We start from the raw sequence: 10,232 nt of genomic DNA, 5'->3' as shown, positions 1-10,232 counted from the left end.
GGGGGAAAATGAGCAACTGATATTAGGGGCTAAAGTGGAAGGCAAATGTTTTGAGAATGATGAGGGCAACAAATGTACATATGTGCTTGATACAATGGATGTATGTATGGATTGTGGCAAGAATTGTACGAGCCCCGAATAAAATTTAAAAAAAAGAAAAAGAAAAAAAAAAAAGTTTCACAAGCTCCCAATAAAACGATTTAAAAAGAAAAGAAAAGAAAGCAGTCCTGAGTCCTCTTTCGACAAGACGGCTACACTGGTTCCACCAGCCAGTGCTCCTCCTGCCACTCCTGTCACAGCACTGGATGCAGCAGTATCTCCTGGTCCCAACCCAGGCCTGCGTCCAGCCCCAGCTCCAGCTCAGACTGAGCTCCTGTCATCGCCTGACAGGAGAGCAGTACTGGCGATGGCAGAACTCCCCCTCAGTGGAAGTCCCAGTGCACATGCTGGCACCTCTGCCACCTTGGCCTCTGCTCCCAGGACTCTTTCCTGGCACACTTGGTCATTTTAGCCTCCATTATGGGCAGCTATGAAGGAAGCAACCAGGGTGCTGCCCCAGTTATTGGGACCCTGCTGGGCAGTGTCCATGAGCATTCAGTGGACAGTAGCAATGCTTTTCAGTGGCTCACAATGAATCTGAACAGAAAGTGTCTGTTGGCGTGGAATTTGCGAGGAACATGTAAGGATTGCACGAGAATGTCTCTCCGAATGAGTTCATCCTGGGCTGGTACACCACAGGCCATGACGTCACCCAGCTACAATGGATGGGCCTTGAGAAAACGGGAGCACATGTGGAACAGAATCTCAAATTTACACAACAAACAAACAAAAACCAGCAATAGCTTTACTGGTTTAAAAGGGAAGTGAAGGCCTCCAGTAGACTATTGGCACAAGAAGCTCTTTAAAACCTGAACTGCAATGAGCCCGGTGGCCACCTTTCAGCTTGGCTGAAACAGACTGGCTACCAATAAATACCACTTTTTGAGACTAAAGGACCACAATAATTTTAAGAAATGATGAAATTGTAAAGGGCAGGAAAATGAGATTCATGGAAAGTGAACAATGAGAGCAGACCCATGAGTCTGTTCATGAATTGTGAAGACTGTAATCTATCTCATAGAACTAATTGTGTAGAAGTTGTTGAATGGGAACTAGAACTGCTGTGGAAACATTCACTCGCACACACAGACACACATACAGAGAGATGACAACACAGGATGTTGTTATGAAAATAAAACAACAAAACAGTTCAGGGTCTATTGTAACAATAAGAATCCTAGCAAAAGTAAAGTCATCAAATGCACGTAGTAATAATCTTCGGACAGGAAGGAGAAGAGTTCAGATTGGAACACACTGGGAGGCCATAAAAACTGACAAAGTCTACATATCATCAGAAATCCAAATTCCTGTTATTTAAGCCAGACACGGACAGTATATGCACTTATGCATGATATGCTGTTGTTGTTCGGTGCCAGCTCACTATACAAATAGTGAGTAAGAAAGATGATCATCATGAATATTTAAAAGACTGGGAGAGAAATTTTTGTCAGAAATACTTATACCCAGAAGAATTTCAGGTTGGGTCAAGAGGGAGGTCAACTGGGAGGGAGGGGAGTGGGGGAAGGCTCAAGTAGAAAGAAAATATTTTGGAAATGATGATGGCAACTGAGAGAGTTTATTGTGCCAGCCTGGCCGATAAACACAAGTGGGATTAACTGAAGGGCAGAGAGATAAATGCCTTAGTGAGTCTCACCTTTCTTGTCTCTCGCTCTTTGATCATCGGACCAGTGTGCAGCTGCCTTGCTTGTCCTGTGCCTCAATTTACAGGCTACACGACCTGTGGGACGCCTAGCCTATGGACTGTGTCGCTGTAAGTTGAGGTCCCTTTAAGAGATCGCTGGAGCTGGGGACTGGCAGTTGGTGACCTGGCTGGCAGTTGGTGACCTGCCTTCTGATTGGCTGCTGTGCTGACGTAGCCTAGCTCTCTCTATAAATAGAGGAAGATCTAGCAGCAGACTGGACTGGAAGGACTGCTAGTCTCTCACATCTCTCTCACGGCAGTGAGTTGCACTGAGCTATTTGTAGTGCTTCCTAATTTAACTGTTCATTTCTTGTATTATATATTTATCTGTATATGATTTAACATCTCATTTCTTGTTATATATCTATCTTTATAAATAAATATATTGAATTATCAGCAATTTGGTTTCATCTCTCTAGAGAACCCTGTCTAACACAGCAACATATGTACATATGTGCTTGAGACAATGGCTGTATGCATGGACTGTGATAACACCTGTAAGAGTCCCCAATAAAATGATTTCAAAAGGGGCGGGGGGGAGGGGGGGTCAACTGACCAAGTATCAATTTCGATCCAGTATAATCACGACTACAATAATATCTATCTGACAAGAAAGCTGGTCAAGACCCTTGCCTGTGGCTAGCAGAGATCTGCCAGCAGCTTAACCTGACTAGCAGCTTTGTAAGAACTTAACACTAAGAATTTCATCCTGTAGTATGGATTTCAACTCAATGAAAAGAAGACCCAAATCCTCCCAACTGCACCAGTGGGTCACACAATAAATGAAGAAGGGTTGAAGGTGTCAAGAATTTCATCTTGATTGCATCCACAAGCAATGCTCATGGGCGCAGCAGTCAAGAGATCAAATAACATCTGGCCTTGGGCATTGAAGAAGGATTACTTTGGGGAATAAGGTGTGACTGACCCAAACCAAGGAATTTTGAATGGCCTGCCCCATATGCATGTCCAAGGTGGGCACTGGATAAGACGGAAGAAGCACGATGCATTTGAATTATTGGCAATGAATACTGAAAGTACTATGGATTGGCAAAAGAACAAACAATATGTCTTGGAATAAGTACAACCAGAATGCTCCTTACAGCCAAGGATGACCAGACTTCGTCTTACTTACTTTGGACATGCTGTCAGGAGAGACCGGTCCCTGGATAAGGACATCATGCTTGGTAAGGGACAACTAAAAAGAGTAAGGCCCTCAACAATATGGATGTCAGAGTAACCAACCTCTGACAATCGTGGGGGGTTGGAGGTGTACGTGTACAGCACTAATATATCAAGATCATAGTAAAGTCATAGAGGATAGGAGAGGTAGGAAAGAAAATAAAATAAAGGAGTCAGACATTTCATGGTAGCATGCTCAGCCCCTGGATGGCCGTGATCTCAGCAGCCAGGTCTGCACAGAAAGTGGGAGGAGGAGAGGCTGTATTTCTAACCAAGGCTTATATATACAGAAGGGTGCACAAGCGCCCCTGATTACAGGTAACCAATACGTCACACACAGTAAGGGGTTGCACCATGGGCAATACAGCAATGGGAGGCGAATGATCTAGGGGTAGACACGCAATAGGAAGAGGTGGGATTAGGGGTACACATGTGACAAGATGGGCATATCCTAGGTTGAGGATGGCAGCCTAACCTTGTCCTAGACCAGCGGTTCTCCAACTGTGAGTCTCGACCCCTTTGGAGGTCCAATGACCCTTTCACAGGGGTCACCAACCGAGACAGGGCTCCTCTATCTGTCTCCAGGTGGGTTCACCCACATTCAGATAAGCTCACATACGAGTACCCAGCGTGAATACTATTACCCATGCTACACCATGCTTCAAGACAAAATTTCATTTATTTGTAATTAGAAAGAAATATTTCACGATATATAATTACATCATTTTTTAGGATTAATCACTATGCCTTAATGATGTCCAATTTTAAACAATGAAAATACATCCTGCATATCAGATATTTCCATTATGATTCACAACAGTAGCAAGATTACAGTTATGAAGTAGCAACAAAAATAATGTCATGGTTGGGGGTCACCACAACATGAGGAACTGTATTAAAGGATCAGGGCATTAGGAAGGCTGAGAACCACTGGTCTAGATCTTTTCTCTGGGCCCTCCAGGAAACAATCACCACCCTTATCAGGAGGGTGTGCGTCCAACCTAAGGTGGGACAGACAATAGTCTGATTGCTCTGAATGGCTGAATGCCTTCAGGGAGAAAACTTGTAAGCAGCTGACTTCCAAGTGTGCTACAATCATTTACCATGTGTTGCAAGCAGTGTCCTAGGTCTGACATATATTTGGGGGAGACAAGCTGGGAAAAGCCTTTGTACATCCCACAGATGGCCTGACACAGTGGCTGTACCAATGTGCTCAAACATAAGAACGTTGAGAAGACGGCAGGGACCACCTGGATGGCGCCTAACAACAACACATAGGTATAAAAACTCCAGGAAATTTTGTGAATTAAAAAGCAAGCATAAATACTGAGCTACCCTATGTGTGAGAGAGGAAGATAAATAGCATGCTTCACTATTTCATTTTTTCTCTTAGGTCAGTTCAAATAAGCATTTTTGAGTTTTAGAATTTGCACCCATTAAACTGAACATTTCTCAGCAGAAACACAAGCTAATCTACAAATTTTCTTGCAATGAAAACTGTAAACTCTAAAGAAGGTAAATGTATCAAGCTCACATGCTGACCTCATCCAGAAAACCATCTTTTTATGCATTCCATTACAGGTTGTGCAGAGCAGATGAAAGTGAGAGACTAACTACCAGGTCTAGGCAGAAATGGTGGGAGGACTAATACTTAAGATGGGGGGAAAAAAATGTCTCTCACACACCTGAAAGCCTCTAGGAAAAAGTACCTCCCCTGAACAGATGGATCTGGAGAACTCACACGGATCCCAGCAGGGCTCCCTGGCTGCCACAAATGATTTCATAGAAGAGTTCATGAGGCCCAAGCCCCGCCCCTGAACCTGATTAACAATCAGCACTTTATCCCACTGACTCTCTCCCAGCTTAGCTACCACACCACATAGGGGCAGAGGTGGGACTGTGGTTGGGGCAAGAATGGCTCTGCTGGGCCTTGGACTCAGCCTCCTCAATTGGGGCAAATCTATCTTCAGACTCTAGTACATGGTTCTGTCAGCCAACAGAGAGAACTAAGGGCCAGGATGGGGCCATGTAAGGCCAGTCATGTGTGGAAGGTGATCGCAGGCATACAAGGCTTGAAAAACCACGTATGTGTGCAGGAAATATCCAGAAACGGGAGGAAGGCCCTAAGATCATTCATAGGGTTGAGGCCTTTGGTCTTTCCAACCACTCTTAAACCTGATAGAAGTACTCCAGGCCTTGGAGTATATAGCCACGAATAATTCCATCCAGTTAAAAGTCCCAGGACTCTGTAGCACTCACCATTTCCTGGCTACAGCTTCTGGAGGTGCACGTGAATGTGCTCTCTAAGCACAAGGAGTCTCTCTAGGAAGAGGGCTGCTAGTGCAGGCAGAGCCACTGGGCAGTCTGGAAGCAGGTGAATGATGTTTGGTCCACATGCAGGCAGAACAGTACAAACCCTTGCTTGGAATTTCATGAAAGTCCAAAACCGTCATCCTTGGTCTCCAGCTGTCTAGACTTGACTGGCTCTCTGTTCACCAAGCCTAGGACCTGAAATGGAAGGTGACAGTGTTGAGTAAGGAGGGGCTGTCAGATTCTTGGGTTTCAGCTGTTGCCCTGGGCAGAGCTTCCTCCCAGGGTAGACCTGTCTACACACCTGACAGGGAGCCTGGGTGGCATCATGTCTCAAAGGTCTCTCTATTAACCCACAAGTCAACCAATGGAACCCACCAGCTGCCCCACTGAAGAAAGGTGTTGCATGCAGTCGGCTTCCATGAGGATGCACATCCCTGGAAACACTGTGCAGCAGGAGTCTGTTGACTTGGTATCGCGGGGTCACTAGAGGTCAGAGTGGACTCCATGGAAACAGGTTTGAGTTTCTATATACTTGGCTCAATCCAAACAGATGCATGTTTCTCTCGCCTCCTATCATATGGTGAAAATAACGCCAACACGGACAACACCAACAGTACATACTCTTGTAGATGTGTTTTTAATGTGAGTTACCAAGGACACACAATCACTTTTCTGTAGATTACCCAAGAAGGGCTGGGTTTGCTTGTATTGAGCTCAGAGAAGCTGTGAGGAACTGGATCATGCAAGCGGGGAATCAAAGCCCGATGCCCCACGTGAACCCTCAGTCCCACATCAACTTGAGACTCCACGAATGTTCCACACAGCGGCAGTACTGTTTTAAATGGTTAACTTTGAGGACAGCCATCCTGGTGGGCCTGAAGTGGGACCTTATTTTGGGTTTGACTTATATTTCCCTAAAGACTTTGGCCATCTTTTTTCTCCTGAGCTTACTGACACCACAACAAGTGTGTGTGTCCACACACTTACTTCAGTCAACCTGATTTTGTGTCTTCTTTGCAGAAAATATTCATACAGGTTTCTTTAGTCAGCTTTCATTTATGGTTAGCTTTGAGTTGTAGAAATTCATATATTGTGAAAAGTAAATAATTTGACATGTTTCCTAAATATTTCCATGATCTGCAGTTTGTATGTATGATTTCTGGATAGTCTCTGATCTGGTTCTGGAAGGGGGGCGGGTGTGTGTGTTGCTGAATAGAACATGATTCTGCAGGGCACTCTGTAGCTGGGGCATTTTGGAAGGAATCTCCAGGCCTTTCCACTTACATACTTTCATCTATGTAAATCTTTCTGATTTCTTTCTATAGTGTGTCATACTTTCATATGCACAAGTATTTCCCTTGTGTTTAAAGTTACTCCCAGGTGTGTGGCACCACCTGCCCTGCCCTTTAGACACTATTATAAATGGAAAGGTATCCTCAAGACCTGTTAAAGCTCTTTGTTGGCGTACAGATCTGCAGGAGATTTTTGCATGTTCTACCACCTTCTACAATTTTGCTGAGTTCATTTATTAGACCTAATACTTGGTGGATTCTTGGGAATCGTTTTTTAATAATTTTATTGGGGGCTTATACAACTCATCACAATCCATCCACCCATCGTGTCAAGCACATTTGTACATTTGTCGCCATCATTCTCAAAACATTTACTTTCTACTTGAGCCCTTGGTATCAGCTCCTCATTCCCCCACCCCACCTACCCCATCCATGAACCCATGATAATTTATAAATTATTTTGTCATGTCTTACACTGTCCGTTGTCTCCCTTCACGTGTGACTTTTCTGTTGTCCGTCCCACAGGGAGTGGGTTAAATGTAAGGTGACCAGACATCCCGCTTTTGGTGAGACAGTCTGATTTTTGGCGTTTTAAAAAAGGCCCAAATTTTGGAAAGAATGCACGACAAGCTAGGGAATGGTCTATTTGGTCCATATAAACCAAAATTTTAATCAAGAACCCCTCCCCTCGCCCCGTGGTCAATGGTGTCCCACTTTAATTTTGGTCACCTTAGTTAAATGTAGATCCTTGTAATCGGTTACCCCTTTCTACCCCACCTTCCCTCCACCATCCCAGTATCGCCACTCCCACCACTGGTCTTGAGGGGCTCTGTCCTGGATTCCCTGTATTTCCAGTTCCTATCTGTACCAGTGTACATCCTCTGGTCTAGCCAGATTTGTAAGGTATGGGAAACAGAATGATTTCTCCCAAATCATCTCCCCCAAATATATGTTAGACTTAGGACACTGCTTGCAGCTAATGGCAAATGATTGTGAAGTTACTTCCCTTAAGGCAGTCAGCTGCCAGGCTACTGTCTAGTCCCACCCTGGGTAGGTCTGCTCCCTGCTGCTAAGGACAATGGGCTACTTCTCCCTGAGGCTTGCTACCATTAGCTTGGTTCCTGTAGGTGGAGTTCACATCCTACTGATAATAGTCTCTAGTTGAGCAAGGGAACAGGTCAAGCTGGCTCAGTGACATCCAAAGTTAGGCTGCCATCCTGAATCTAGGATCGGCCCATCTTGCCACATGTATACCCCCAATCCCTCCCCTTCCTATTGCATGTATACCCCTAGATCACCCCTCTCCCATTACTGTATTACCTATAGCACAACCCTTTCCTGTGATGTATGTCTTCACCTGTAACTAAGGAGCTTGCATGTCCCCAGAGAATATAAAAGCCTTGGTTAGTATTAAATATCTCGCTCTCTCCATGTGGACCACCAAGTGAGGCTGAGGTGAGCATTGCTACCATTAAATGTGTCCGACTCCATTATTTCAATCTCTCTTCTATCTCTCATACTATGACTTTACCACAATCTTTACTTAATATCACTGTACAATTGCATGGTGTGTTAGGGGCAGGATTACCCTGACAGTAAGGTAGAATTGGGATCATGATACGGTAGTGGGGGTGGGTGGGCAGGAAGCATTTAAGAAGAGGAAAGTTGTATGTTTCATCGTTGCTATACTACACCCTGACTGGCTAGTCTCCTCCCTGTGACCCTTCTGTAAGGGAATGTCCAGTTGCCTACAGATGGGCTTTGGGTCCCCAGCCCACACGCCACCATTCATAATGATATGATTTTTTGTTCTTTGATGCCTGATACCTGATCTCATCGACACCTCATGATCACACAGGCAGTGTGTTTCTTCCATGAGGGCTTTGTTGCTTCTCAGCTAGATGGCCACTTGTTTATCTTCAAGCGTTTAAAAACCTAGGTGCTATCTATATCTTTTGATAGCCGGGCACCATCAGCTTTCTTCACCACATTTGCTTATGTACCCGCTTTGTCTTCAGTGATCCTGTTGGGAAGGTGAGCATCATGGAATGCTATTGATAGAACAAAGTGTTCTTGCATTGACTTGAGTAGAGATCCAATGTCCATCTGCTACCTTAATACTAAATCTATAAATACATGCACATAGATCTATTTCCTTATCATCCTCTATATATTTACATAGGTACATGCCTATATTTAGAACTCTATAAATGCCCTTTACCTCTTAGTTCTTGCTTCTGTTTCCTTTTACTTTACTCTTTTCCCACTAGCCTTCATTTGGATTTCAGTAATTCCTCTAGGTTACATTGCCCTTGAACAAGCCCAAACAGGCCTCTTACACCCTCCTCACCATCGATTTTGGATCATTTGTTTTTTCCTCTGCCTGGATTTGTTAACACCACTTTCTTTCTCCCACCACCCCCTCTTATATGTCCTGATGGAAATGTAGGTCCCGTTGTTTTCTCCTCCAAATGGGACTTTTATTTATAAGATTTTATCATCTGAAAATATGGAATGACCTTCAAAATGGAACCACAGGCACAGGTGTATGAAGGGCAGAGCTATGTAAATAAGGAGCCACAGAGAGAGGGCCCATGATCAGGGACCATAACTTAGTTGCTATGACTGGAACTGACTCCATGGCAGCAAACAACAGCAACGTCACGACTGCAGAGCCACTGATAATGCCTTCCTGAAACGATTGTTCTTGCTGTGCTTTAAAGAGCCTGGTGTTCTGTTTCAAGTATTCCTCCTATGACTGTTATTGCCACTGTGCTCTAAGCGCTCGCTTTCCTCTCTCACCACTGTATGCACTGATAAAGTTGCTCCTATCAGGTGGTTAATGGATGTTAGGAGTCACACTGTAGTTTCTGGCTCAAAGTGGCACAGATGTCAGTATTAGACGCTGCCTTAGGTCGGCTCCTGTTCTTTTCTTGATTGATTTGTTTGTTATTATTTCCCAGATGTGCCCCAGGCTCATCGTGGATGCTTCCTATGAATTGCTATAAGAGCCCCCAATAAAATGACTTAAAAAAAAAAAAAAGATGCGCTTAAACAGGAGACTACACACAGGAAGAAATGGAGGAAGCACACTCACGGCACATGGGATTCACAGGAGTGGTAAGAAGAGAACCGAAAAGAACCCCAACAGGTCTGGGCTCAGCTGTTAATGGAAGATGGGAGGGCGGCCATGGGGGGCATACACAGGGGGCAGCCAGAGACCCTCAGGAGTAGTTCTGAAGTCACATGGCACCCTAACCGTGAGAATGGAGGGGGTGCTCCACCAGGCACAGCTCAGTGACCACGAATTGCGCCTTTATCCGAGGCACTTGGCTACACGGACGGAGCACTCGTCACATGACCGCGCACTGTGTCCCAGGGAAAACGCCAGATAACGTGCAATCAGACAGCATCATCCCATGATGAGGAATTCTACTGCTGCACACTCTGGGGTCTTCAACTATAAGTCAAGCTGAGCCGTAGTCTCAGGAATAAGGGAAATAGAAAGGATGTTGGGCCGGCAGGCCACAGTCCAGCACCTTGAAATAAAAGAAATCACAACACTGAAAAGTAAGGAAGCAAAGCACAACTCCTACGCGCGGACCGGGGCCTAGGTCCTGACAGGTAAACGCGCACAGACAGGTCCT

At 44.9% G+C, this 10,232-nt stretch overlaps 2 protein-coding genes across 2 annotated transcripts in view; both read right to left on the bottom strand.

The window, feature by feature from the left end:
• Positions 1 to 5,556, bottom strand: part of LOC123522138 (zinc finger protein 564-like) — a 131,917-nt gene extending 126,361 nt beyond the window's left edge. Inside the window, exon 1 of the mRNA XM_045294004.1 lies at positions 5,240 to 5,556. The gene's annotated coding sequence lies outside the window, so the exon portion shown is untranslated. The remainder of the gene's footprint in view (positions 1 to 5,239) is intronic.
• Positions 1 to 10,232, bottom strand: part of LOC123522125 (zinc finger protein 699-like) — an 85,584-nt gene that overhangs the window by 54,142 nt on the left and 21,210 nt on the right. The gene's annotated exons all lie outside the window — the stretch shown is intronic.

Source organism: Echinops telfairi, unplaced genomic scaffold (assembly GCF_000313985.2).
Source record: "Echinops telfairi isolate 266 unplaced genomic scaffold, ASM31398v2 ScPeMD7_2565;HRSCAF=3150, whole genome shotgun sequence".
Taxonomy (NCBI): domain Eukaryota; kingdom Metazoa; phylum Chordata; class Mammalia; order Afrosoricida; family Tenrecidae; genus Echinops; species Echinops telfairi.
Note: the sequence above shows the minus strand (reverse complement) of the source record. Positions and strands in the feature narration are given on the sequence as shown.